The sequence below is a fragment of the Alnus glutinosa genome, chromosome 4, assembly GCF_958979055.1.
Source record: "Alnus glutinosa chromosome 4, dhAlnGlut1.1, whole genome shotgun sequence".
Lineage (NCBI taxonomy): Eukaryota > Viridiplantae > Streptophyta > Magnoliopsida > Fagales > Betulaceae > Alnus > Alnus glutinosa.
The window spans coordinates 14,157,033-14,170,804 of NC_084889.1; positions in this window are offsets into that span (position 1 = coordinate 14,157,033).

Genomic DNA, 13,772 nt, shown 5'->3' on the forward strand with positions numbered 1-13,772 from the left:
GACAGCTTTTTGTGTGGCTCAAATTCATCCTCAAGTTGTGCGGTTCTAATCAAAAGTTGTCACCATCATTTTGTGCGGCTGAGAGTGATTGTTTGAGCTTGGTTTTTCGTACCAAATCCTCCATAAATAGAGGATGGACGTGTGGGTTAAGGAGATAGTTAGTTTAGTTGATAAATTGTTTTTTTTTGAGCTTTTGTGCATTGGAGTGATGCACTCTTTTCTTCATGTTTTCCAGAGAGCTAGTTTCAAGGTATGTTTATGCTGTAATTTAGTCTAAACTCGTTTTTATAGTAAAGTGAAGTTGGAGTTTGAGTTATTCAAGTGTTCTTTATAATTTCCTTATATTTCCAGCACTTCTTTCTTCTTCTTCCTTTTGTTTTTGTGTTATTTTATGTTGAAAACAATTTTGGAATCCTTAGATTCCAGAGCCCATAGCTTGTTCTTTAATGTTTTACTTAGAATTTCTTTTCTTTAAGGCTTGTTTTTGAGTATCTTTTTAGTTGTTAAAGTAGATTCAATAATTAAAGTTAGTAGTTTTTACATCTTATTAGTGTGGGTTGTAGTTTTTATATCCTCTAGAGTAATGGGTTCTTCTTCTTCTATAAGAAAATTCCATAACTCCATGAGTAGCTAATTTAGTTGTAGGGTGTTGATGAGCTCTCTCTAAGGGCCATGGGGTAGATTGTGTTGTTCTTGGATTTCTATACAAGTGTAATGATTACATAAACTAAGGATGGTTGTGTAATGGTGCTCATGACATAATTTATGTGAATTTGATAAACTCATGCTAGGGAACACATATCTCTCCACACTCTTTCTAGTTTAATTATTGCTTAAAGGTTTTTCCATTCTAGTGTAAGTTTAGGTGGAGATTATGTGTTGAACTAAGATGATTTATGCTTTTTCCATGAATGTGTATGCTTATTAATAGACCTTATAATCCATACTAGGAAGCATGAATCATTCAACCCTAGATTTGAGTTGAATGACTTGTGTATGAATAGATGGTTTATCATTGTCTTTAACTAAAGTAATTTTATATTGAGGTCGTCGTGTGATTGACAATCATTACGCGCTCGTATTGCATTTGTGAAAGAAATCCGAGAGGAATACAATATACCATGTGCTTAAGGATCGAGTGAAATCAATGCCCTACACTTTCCTTATTCTTAGACTTTTCATTATTACTTGTTTAGCTTAGTGTTAGAACAAAACAAATCATCTTTTTCATAATTAAATTAGGTAACATTTTAGGTACTTCATAACTTGAACAACCTTCCAATCCTTGTGGTATGATACCCTCCTTAGTACTATACTACAAAGTCCCGTACTATTGCGAGTGGTTAAAAATATTAAAATCCACGTAGTTGTGAAAACCGATTAAGTGTAAAACCAAATTCCTATTTTTAAATCATCGGTTGGATCGCTAACACACATCTTCCTTTACTAGTTTCGTTCTCCATCTTGTTGAAACTACAGTTCATAATGCAAAAATAAAAGAAAACGAGACACGAAAACGAATCGAAATTACACCGAGTGCAAAAACTAGGGATTCTGCTAGGTGGAGCTCGGTTGGCCAAGATATGTCAATAATGTGGCAGGGTGACATGGCAAAACTTGGGCCCAAAGTTTTGGGTGACATGTGTCTCAGTCGATCGAGCCACGTGGGCTTTGACAAAGACAACTAGCAGCTCCAAAGGTCTTTTCGGGAGTTTCTAAGCCCTGCATGTGAAATAATTGTTCCATTGTTGCATTCTATTCCATTGCATGTGAGTTTTACATTAGGTCAGTACCCTTTTGTGTGTGCGCGCGCGCATGTGTTTTTGATTTCTGTGCCTATTATATTGTCGTATAGGCTTTGTTCTATCGTTTAATCGATTAGAAACACTGTTTTTTAATTTGTCAATGATTCTAAACGGTTTATCTTGGGGGTTTAATGTGATATGTGTTCGAAACCAGTATGGTTATTGATATTGATAAGTTCTTTGGGTATGTTTGATTGTTGGATTGCATAGCACTTATTGTTTGGTTTTTAAAACTATTCGCAAGGGTGTTGCATAGGTTAGGATACGATGTTTGAGGCCATAGATGATGTATAGATTGAAAACTTTTAGGAATCTTAAAACCCTTAGGAGTCTTCCCTGGGTTGGAATGGGTCATTCTAGGGTTTTAGAGTGCTCAGGACGAGCCGGGAATGGTCACTGCCCAATCAAGTTTGAAGCCCTTCAGCCCAAGATTGATTCCAAGCTAACAAGATCGAACCCCCTTATACAGATTCGAACCCAGCACTGTCAGGATCAAACCTACCCTATTCCAACTCCCAGTTTCGTTAGTTTCTGAGTTCTAAGTCAAGTTTTTTGTCCGATAGAATCTTATGACATTAAGATTTTTACAAAAGACCTTATTGGTGAGTTGAAGTTTGGTTTTGAGGACTATTGCTACGACCAAGTTGAGTGAACCTCACATCAATACTTTTATCTTCTTCTTTTTTTTTAATCTTTATGGCATATTATTTGATGTATATGAAACATGCATGATCTCTACTTGCACGAAAATATTTTTTATAAACATGTGGACTCAATCTTTATGCATATGAAATACTTGAAAGAATGGAATCAGATTAACATTTGTGTAAGTACTTTTTATCATGCACGCATATAAAAGATCGTAAAGAATTATATCGTATGACATGACTATGAGTCATGGGCTACCATTATACGGGTAAGGACCTATGTTCCAAATAGTGTATATGTTTTTGCCATTGAATCCAAGGGGCCAGACAAGTGACTGTCACAGCTATGCACGCATGGTGGCCACAACCGCACGACATCATTAGTAGTGTGGGCCACCCGGGTTCAGACTCGGTCAGGCTTCTAGTTGGTGGCCACTATTGTAGGCATTGAGGTACCGGTGTTGTACCAGAGGTTCTTACAAAACGTACAAATCCTATCAAGAAATGGTTAAAGGCTTTGATAGACCATATGTAGTTGAGCTATGATAATGTTACTTATTGCTTATCATGTATCTAGATGTATATTGCATTGCATTCTTGCACAGACATCTTGATAATGAACTATCTTGCAAGATGATGTTTTGAATACGAAAATAAAATTTTTTTTTTCAAACTCTTGAGTTCGCTAAACCAATAACTACCTTCCATGTGTTCTTGAATCATTTAGTCGTGGACTTATACTTGTTTTCTTAAGATTTGTAAAACATGTTTGTGTTTTACAACTAGTCAGCAGTTAGATGACGAGGATATAGCCAAACTATTGTTTGAGGATATTGAGACTAAGTTGTGGAATTTCATGTGGAATGAATACAAGGGAAAGCTTGATGAATTTATTGACGAGTTTTTTTTGGTATATTGTGTTCGGTGTCAACCAAATATCAAGGAGTGACTCATTATAGACATGAATAATTCAGAAAGCTTAGATTCTTAAGAATATTTTAATTTTATTACGGTATATTGGGAGACTTGCCTTATTTTATGATGTTTTAAGTAGTTTGTTATGAGTTTCGGGTTGAAGTTTAATTTATGTGAGACTTTGGAGACTTTAGTATTTTTCTCTGCTAATTTAATGTTTATGGTTTATTTTAGCCAAATGTCTTGTATAAGTATTTTATTTTCTAATGCATATTTTAACTTAGAGTTAATAGGAAGAGATCCCTTATGGCTTATTTATGTGGTAAATAGGTTTTGGGAGGCGTGCCGAGTTAACTACTAGTTTGTTAATTTTTGGAGGCGTTACAAATAGGGGAAGGAGCCCCTATCACATGGAAAAGCTTCATGATGGCCTTTATGGATCGATTCTTCCCCCTATGATTGGCCAAGGCTCAGGAGTTCACAGATCTCGTTAAGGGATTTATGATGGAGAAGCAATATTATGCCATGAAGTTTGTGGAACTGTTGCGTTTTGCCCCATATTTAGTTCCTAATGAAGAACTGAAGACCCAAAAGTTCGAGAAATGGTTACACATTAGGATCTTGGATTGAGTGGCAGGATTCGAGCTGAAAAATGTTGTTGATCTCATCAACAAGGTTGTGGTGGTGGAGAGAACATTAAAAACGAATGTTAATTTCTTCAATCAGAACAAAAGATCTTGTGAAAGGCAACATAACTATTCTAACAAAAAGATGAGTAATGTGCAGACAGGGTAGAAGTCAACACCATGGAGTAGGAGGCCAAAGTCCTGGGTGTTCTAAGTGTGGTAAGTCGCACACTGGCAACTGCCTCATTGGGCAAGGAGTTTGCTATTATTGCGGGAAGCTGAGACACTTAGCCAAAGACTATAACATTGTTTTAAAAGATAAAAAGTCATTCCTCCCTTATTTTCTCTCAAAGCTCTCTCTTTTCTCTCTCTCTCTCTCTCTCACTCACACACACACACACACACACACACACACACACGTCTGAAAGACGTGGGTAGCACAAATGACCTAAACGCTAAACCTAATCCCCTTATTTTTATTGTTTATGTCGTGACTTTGTGTAATGCTGCCATATGATCTCATACAAATAAGTCTTCACTTAACACGTCATACATCGAGCACATTCCCTAAGTTCCATCTCGTTCAACGAGACTGAGTTTCATTCCTATTTGAACGAGGTTTAACTTCAAACGTGACAATTTATTCGCTGTAATAATCACTTGCCTAAGTACCCATGCTTAATACTAACTCATATCACATATTTTCTCCTACCTTTTTTTTTTTTTCATTATCTTACAAAATTTTACGTTTTAAATTCATGCCTTCGAAACAAGGTGTTACAATATACGAGTTTAGTAAGTCATGTACTTGTTTTTCATTAATAGTGACATGATTTGATCTAGACTAGGTTTCAGATTTTTATCCAAGCAGTTGGACTTTCTTCATTAGTAAGATCTACGGGCTATGATTTTTGTATTTTCTCATTCATGTGTTGATTATCTTATTTATCATATGCTGATATTTGGTTGATGTTTGATTAATTTTGAGAGTTTCATCATTTAATTTTTCAACTTTCTAAAATTATTTTGTATGTAAAATATAATTTCTTAAGAAACATATCATGTGTTAATTGATTGATGAACAATGTGATGATCACATGACCTTTTGCTATAAGTGATCGTTAAGTAGTAACAAACAAAGAATCATTTAAATTTTGATATCAATCACTAACTTGACAATAACATTTTTCTTTGATTATTGATGTGGTCTTTTATTTACCAAAATATATCAATAATAAAATTAATCACTCGCAATAGAACGAATCCTTGTAGGATAAGGCTTTAGAGAGGGTGTTGAACCTCAAGGACTGCGTATATGTTGTTATAAAGCTTTTTGAGATTAAAAATAACTTAATTTAAAATATGTTTGATTTGATTTTGTTTTTTAAAAATAAATACATAAAAGTAAAAGACATAAATTTAAAGACAGTAGGGATGAGATAAAGAATATGGGATTGATTTCACCACTCACCGCATAACAATGGTTAATAATAAATTAATAAGGAAAATTCATACTATGCATGATAAATGGCTCGTCTCACTCGAGTAGTCAAGATATTACCTCTAAAGAATAAGTATAATCCATCTTCGGATGGCACGGACCGTCCACCTAACCACTAAGATGCGGTACGACCCGTCTTCCCTAGGCATGGACTAACTACGTCTTTAATAGGATATACACACAATCAATGGAATAGTATAACCCATCTTCGGTTGGCACGGACTGTCTACCTAAATTACACTAAACTAGAGGTGTAGTACAATCCGTCTTCCCTAGGCATGGTCTATCTAATCCTCTTGATCATATATAAATTAAAACCGTTGTATAACAATCATTCACATAATCACAGAAAATATGAAGGATTGAGTTCAATCAATATAAAAGACTTTCTAAGACAAGATAAGAAATTCTTAATGATTGAATATAAACATTAAGATCAATTCTCACAGTTACACAACCATCATGCATATAGAAAATCCCAAATTAAAATACAATTAAACCATTTTTACTTGGAAATGGCTATATCAACACCCTATTAGGAATTTAGCCGCTCATCGTGGTGCTGGGATGGCCTCCTGCCATGTTCTTCTCTTCTTCAACTTGTTAGGCCTCCAAGAAGAATTTTCTGTCTAAATCTAATTAAGCATAAGCCCAAGCACACCTTCTCTTAAAGCTTAGAGATCTATTTATAAGGAGCATACAAGTCCTAGAAGTCCTTGGAATTCTATAAAAATCGTCTCTTGAGTCTTCTTGTCCAAGTAGGAGATTGAAACTTCAATCCAAGTAGGAAAAGGATTCCAAATTCGTCCAGAATTGTGGTCTTTTATTTTGAGGCGATTTTGACATAGTAAACGTCCGAATTTATGAAAAGCTATTTTTGACATATTTGTTTCATTTTTTATTAGCTTTCTAACACCACCAATTTTATTGCAATCCGATATCTGACGCAAAAGTTATGATCCAAACACTGAGACATGTGCAGAATCCAAATTTGAACCCAATCCGATTTTGACTCTTAGTGGAGAAATTCCAATTTAATCATTCACTTGATTTGATTAAACTTAACCACATCATATAGGTATTCTATTATGATTGGTTAAGCTTACCAATATCTTCTAAGTCTTATCAAAGTGTGTTTTAAGCCCAAAATTAATGGAATTGATTGTATCTTTATTTAAAATCTGAAAACATTAAAACAACACAAAATCAAACAAATAACAATGCCAAGGAATTAACACATGCAAGTTAAGGGGCTTGAATGTGCAACATTCAACGCTTATCAATTATATAGTATAAAGTTTTTATTTGCTGCTCCATCTCTATTTACAGAAGTAACTTATACTCAGTCACTCTTGGAACTAAAGATGGTGTAGATTTTAATCCATATTTCAATGTATTATTAGGATTTGCTAAAAATATATTAATATTTGCAATATAGTTCATAAAATCTAATAACTACTACCTATCACACTCAACCAACTTAAACTACCATTTATTAATATAACGCCCCACTCCATTAGTCAAAATCATTGAAAAAACTTAAAATGACAAAATATCCTAAGTTTAGAAACTAAGTTCATGTAAATACCCTTAAAATTAAAAAAGAATTGAATAATAATAATAATAATAATAATAATAATAATAATAATAATAATAATAATATATTTTTTTTAAAAAAATTCAACATATAAGGAAAAATAAAAAAAACCCCACAATTATTGGTGTGGCTTAGGTACCACTAAATCATATAGGGATGGTAGATCCACTCCCAAATACTTTTTTGGGTTAGTTTGGCCACTCTCTATGTGTTTCGGGGATGGCCGAGCCACCCCAAACAAATATTTTTTTTTTTGGGTAGCTTGGCCACCACCAAACCACACGGGGGTTGTCGAGCCAACCCCAAACAATTCTCTGGGGTGGTTTGACGACCACAAAATTTTTTTATTTTTATTTTTAGTTTTTTATTTTTTATATAAGGATGGAGGAATGTAATACTCCCAAAAAATTATATAGGTTTAATTAAACTTTGGAATGACTAATGAGTTTGATAAGGTTTGTTGGAAATAAGAATACTGACTTTTGTTCATGGCCAAACGTTCGAAGTTAAACCCTAATGTCGGACGTTCGATGTTGAAAGTCCAATGTTGAATGCCCAAATGTTCAAGCATTTGTCATATGCTAAGTTGACTGTGTGTTAGAAGGTACATCCCATGCTTTTGGTATGTATGTCAGATCGTACATCGAACGATCGAATCGTACACTGAACTTTGCGGGAACCCTAATAGTACAAGAACGTTCGACCTTGAGACCGAACATTTGACAGGTGGCAGTACTGCATAAATCTGTTCATCCTTATCCTTAGTGTTTTCTCCCCTATAAATACTCCACCCCCGTCATCTTTAATTCATTTCCGCCCCTTTGAGCCAGCTTTATCCTAGAGTGAGTGTGTGAGAGTGTTTTGGTGGAGTGAAGGTGTTCTTAGCCTTTTGCTCTAAGAAGGTAATCTTCCTAACTTAACTCGTTTCTATTGTTGTTGTTATGCTCGTAGGCTTAATCCTTTATAAGTTTTATTGGTCTTAATACTAGTTTAATGTTAGTTTAGCATTTTGATGATATTGGACGCAGTTTTTCTTACATTAATGTGTTGTTAAGGCTTAGAATCATGTTAGGAGTCATGTTAAGACCGCATGTCCTGCTTGGAAGTGTTTTGGTTCAAAAATGGGTTTTTGTCCAAAACCAAATGTTCGACCCTCCTTGACCGAATGATTGATGTCGAGGTTGAACGTTCGATCCTTGTGTCCCAAACATTTTTGGGTCAGGCAAAAGGCTTACTTTGAGCTTCTTTGAGCTTCTTTGAGCATACAATTAGTTTTACCTCGGGATTAGGACTAATGATAAGTCTTTTATCAAATTTCGAGGTTATGGAGCCTTAAGAGGATTTTACGGAGGAACCTTATGATACAAGTGAGTAAAAATTAACATGGATACTTATTATTATTTTTCCTGCATAGCATGATTATTTTATGTACCAAACATGCATGTTTTATAACTCACATGAAATACACTTTTTTTTTTTTTTTTTTTATTAATGTAAACTCTATTTTGTGAAAATGAGTGATGAATAACAAGATAATAAGAATGATGAGTTTATAAAAGTATGCATGTAAAATAGGGTAAATATTAAATTGCATTGTATGGCATGGTACACCAGTAAATGTGGGATAACAGACATGGGCTTACTATACAGGTTAGCCCTATGAATAAATGTTTATTTTTATGTTTGACATTGGATCCATTGATTCTTGTGACCGGTGTAACCAAGTTTGATTGATGGTCTAGTAAATTGATGTTATTAACAGCGTGGGCCACCCAAGGTCCGACTTGGTCAAGCCGCTAATGATGAACGGTAGCGTACAATATCCGAGGCACCAGTGTTGTATTACAGGTCCCTCAGGACAGCGCCAACCCTATAGGGAATGGGTTAATATCCTGGGTAGACTATATAGTGTTGAGTTATGACATGATTATCTTATTATAACATATATTATATCTATACTGGATCCATGAAAACATTGTCAAATGATAAACTGTAATCTTGCATTGCTGCATGTGATTTATAAATAACTGAGTTCACTACATGATAACCTGCAACCACGTGTATTATTACTCACTCAGTCGTGGATTTATGCTTGTATCATTTCCACCTATAAAACATGTGTTGTTTTATAGTTGGATTGCCTTTAGATATTAGATTCAAGATGGACATCAAAGCAGTTGCGGTCGTTTCGTGTAGTGATATCGATCCGATTAATGCTTGAAGACTGATTGCATGATTTTGAAAGCCGCTCATGGTAATTAGTACTTTTGGGGGATGTTGTAAGCTTAGCATTTGAATTGTGTATTAAGGTTTAGTTTTGATCTTTTTATATCGATGATATGTATAATAATTTCAGTTAATGTGATGACCCTTAGTAGATGATTTGGTTAAGCGGTTATTGCATTTTTGTAGCCGCAACCGCTCCGCCTTAGGCGGTTAGCGGTTTTAAAACAATTGATGTAGTTGTGAGCGTATCAATAATAAAAACCACTCGCAATAGAGCAAATCTTTATAGGATAAGATCTATGTGAATGTGTCAAATCTCAAGAACTGTGGGTTGTTGTTAAGTTATTGAAATTAATTCTAATCTAATTCATAAAAGATATTTGATTTTTGTTTTGTAATTGAAACTAAATAAAAACATAAAAGTAAGATAGTATGGAGAAAATATAGGGAATTAATTTCATCACTAATCTAATAATAATGGTAAATTGCATTTAACATGAAAATTTTACTTACATGAATGATATGACTCGTGTGTGTTTGTCAAGCACCCAAAGATGTTATCAAGAAATTTCTTTTATTAAGAGATAAGAATAACCTATCTTCTGTTGGCACGGATTGTCCACCTAAACAACTCTCTAAGATAAGATAAGAGGTTTATTAAAATCAAATATAAACATTAAAGCATAATCTCAAGATTAAACAATCATCATTCTTGTTCATAAAATTCATGAAGAAAAATATAATTACTTGAAAATGGCTACATCAACATCCTATGGAGGAGTTAGCTGCTTATGGAGTTGCTGAAAATCATCTTTGTCAGAGAGAAATCCATCCCAAGAAGCTGCTGGAACTTTGAAGCACTTTTCTCCCTAAAACTAGCCACTAATCCTATTGATTTCTATTGTCTATTGTGGCATACTCTTAAAGCACGGATTAAAGATCTATTTATAGAGTATAAAAGTAACCTTAGTCCAATTCGTGATCTTCTAGGAGTTCTAGTCCAAGTAGGAGAAGTAAAACTTCATTCATTTTCTGATTTTGCCTTTCTATCAGAGTCTGCCGTGCGACTGCGCTCGATCCCATATAGATCTGTGCTTGAACTCAAGTTGAGCTCGAGCCTATCCTGAGGTGCGCTCGAGCTTATCCTGAGGCGCGCTTAAGTTTGATGGTTTGGGTAATGTGCTTGAGCTCAGTGTAAATTGCACTTGAGCTCATTCAAATAGGTGTTGTGCTTAAGCTTAAGTAAGCTGTGTTTGAGCCCTTTGCTTTGCAGAATGCTGGATTTCGCTTTTGCTGCTTTTGAAACTTAAAAACTAAATAAGTACTTGTGTTTTCCCTTTAAGTCATGAGAATGTTGTTAACATAAAAACAATGCAAATCATCATATCATATCATAACTAAACTAATGGCCTTATATATGCGAGTTAAGGGGCTTGAATATATAATATTCAATGCTCATAATAATCGTCAGTTAACGATTATTGAAACTCATAACCGTACATACAAAAATTTTCTACAAATTCGTTTGTAAGAAATTCATACAAGCCAATATCTAAAAGCGACGTATCTCACATGCAGTTAAAAAAACATGCGTTTCTCACATACAAGGCACACATGTCACTACTAAAATTTGGTTTGTATGAAATTTCCTATAAACCAGTTTTTATAAACCAGTTTGTAGGAAAATTATGTCATAACTATACCACAACCACTTTTTAGAAATTGGCATATTTTGGTATTTTGGACCTTGCTTGAGCCTCTTTTTAGGGCCAATTTTAGATGTTTTGGGCATTTTTACAAATAATTAGAAGGCTTCAAAAAGTAAATAAGCTCAAGAATATTATTATTATTATTATTATTATTATTTCGATGAATAAAGATCAATTTTTTCATTAAACTCAAAATGAAAACTCTATATTAAACGTACCAAAATGATGTCGTCTTTATATATATATAAGAGTAGGTGATAGTTGTTATTAGCCGCTTACGCCTACCCTTATCCTTAAAATTGCTAATTGTCATGTCATAGGTGTTAAATGAAAAATAAATTTAGATTCCTAAATTAACCGCAACCAAGCATGTAATCAAATATATAAAGTAATAAAGAGATAGGCACAGATATTTGGTTACGAAGTGGAAACTCTTTGTACCAAAGAGAAAAACCACTCCGGAGTAGCAAAACCAAGGAAATCAACTAATAGAATAAATAGCTAGTTACAAGACAGTCGTACTCATAATACCTTTGCAGTAGTTGTACCATGAATTCTAACAAATACCTATACTTGAACGCCTCTCTACTAGACTCGTATATAGAGTTCTTCAATTGATCCCTTAACTAGAGCTCCTCTCTAGTGAGACCTAAACATTCTCTTAGCACAATGGAATTCTTTCAAGAATTCTTAAAAAAACAATGCCTAGAAGCCTCTTTAAATAGGCTTCAGAAATTAATTCTACTCAAATTCGGATTTCAATTAGGTGGCATCCGGATAGGACTTTGAGCGTCTGGATGGGTAACAACAAACCCTATGTTTTGCTGAAGGGCCTCCGGACAGCTTGACCTAGCGTCCGAACGATTATTGGAAAAAGAGTTTCTGTCCGCAATCTTCACTTTTGCGTCCGAACATCCTTGCAAATAGTGCTCTCGATGGTTCGCGTTCGCTGGGTCGTCCAGACAGGTATCGAACACTGACTTTCTGCGATTTGCGTCTGGAAGCTGCTTCTGGCCGTCCGGACAGTCTTAAGGGAAATTGAATTTGCTAAGCTGTAAAGTCTTAAGAATTTATTCTATCATTATCTGGAATATACATTGCCTTGTTCAACCATTTCATTTCTTGATCAATTGCCTTATTAAGCCATTTATATTTTTGATTAATAATTCTTCAATATGGTCTTTTGGAATTACGATGTCCTTGATAAGAGAGTGTTTTTATCGACATAATATAGTCAATAAAATAAAGGAAAAATTGCACCGTTGGTCCCTGTGGTATGTCATAATTATTTTTTACTCCCTATGGTTTAAAAAATTACTGAGAGGTCCTCGTGGTATACAATAATTACAAATCGATCCCTGACGTCAAATTCTGTTAAATTTTTTAACAGATTCTGTCAAATGCCACGTCAGCGACACGTGTCGCCATAAGTCCATCTTAATAAAAAAATATAAATTTATTAAAAAATAAATAAAAATACTTATTTTTTTTTTAAAAAAAATTCAAGAAAAAAAAAACTGAACGGGTGGCTTGGCCACCCATTTGGGGGTGGCCGCGCGCCACCCCCAGAGGCCGCAGGGGGTGGCGCGCGGCCACCCCCAAGCCACAGGGGGTGGCCTTTGGGCCACCCCTGGAAGATCCGGGGGTGGCGCGCAACCACCCCAGTGGCCTGGGGGTGGCCGCGCGCCACCCCGGAGTTTTCTGGGGGTGGCGCACGGCCACCCCCTGTGGCTTGGGGGTGGCGCGCGGCCACCCCCATTTGCCTGGGGTGGCCATCGGGCCACCCCCTGTGGCTTGGGGGTGGCCGCGCGCCACCCCCTGCGGCCCCTGGGGGTGGCGCGCGGCCACCCGTTCAGTTTTTTTTTTTTTTTTGAATTTTTTTTTTTTAAAAAAATAAGTATTTTTATTTATTTTTTAATAAATTTATATTTTTTTATTAAGATGGACACGTGTCGCCATAAGATGGCGACACGTGTCGCTGACGTGGCATTTGACGGAATCTGTTAAAAAATTTAACAGAATTTGACGCCAGGGATCTATTTGTAATTATTGCATACCACGAGGATCTCCCAGTAATTTTTTAAACCATAGGGAGTAAAAAATAATTACGGGATACCACAGGGACCAACGGTGCAATTTTTCCTAAAATAAACTAAGATTAGCGATTTTTTTTTAACCCCTTACAAAAAAGCAAATATACGATTAACAACTGTTTGCTTATACATCACTCACGCAAATGACATAAAGAAGAAAAGAGGGACTCAGCAATCACGAGCGCAGACGTGTCCAAGTGAAGCCTGAATGTGCGCTATCTGCCTTTAGGTAATAGAAAACGTCTCTTCTGTCCCTCCTGAACTCGCCAAAAAAATCACAAATAGAAAAAGGCTGTTCTTGCTAGGAGAGTGAGTAGGCTCGGAGGCACTTTTATCCAAGGGCGTACACTTTGAGAGCACAGCATTCACAGACAATCATCACTACTTTCTCCCAAGTTTAAAATGTATATATGTTTCTTCTACCCTCTAGTAGCTCATTTTGGGGATTTGCCTACCAAATCAATTTTAAACTTTACACAAATCAAGTCCCAAGGGTCTTAACTCGATGGTATCCTCGTCACATTTCATGTTTAAATTTTCTTAAATGCAAACAATTTTTTAAAATCACATCTGTTGATAAAGTCGAAGTCTTAACCGATTCGTATGAAAGGAGGTGCTTTGCACAAATTTGAAGTTTACCCATAAAAAAAAGA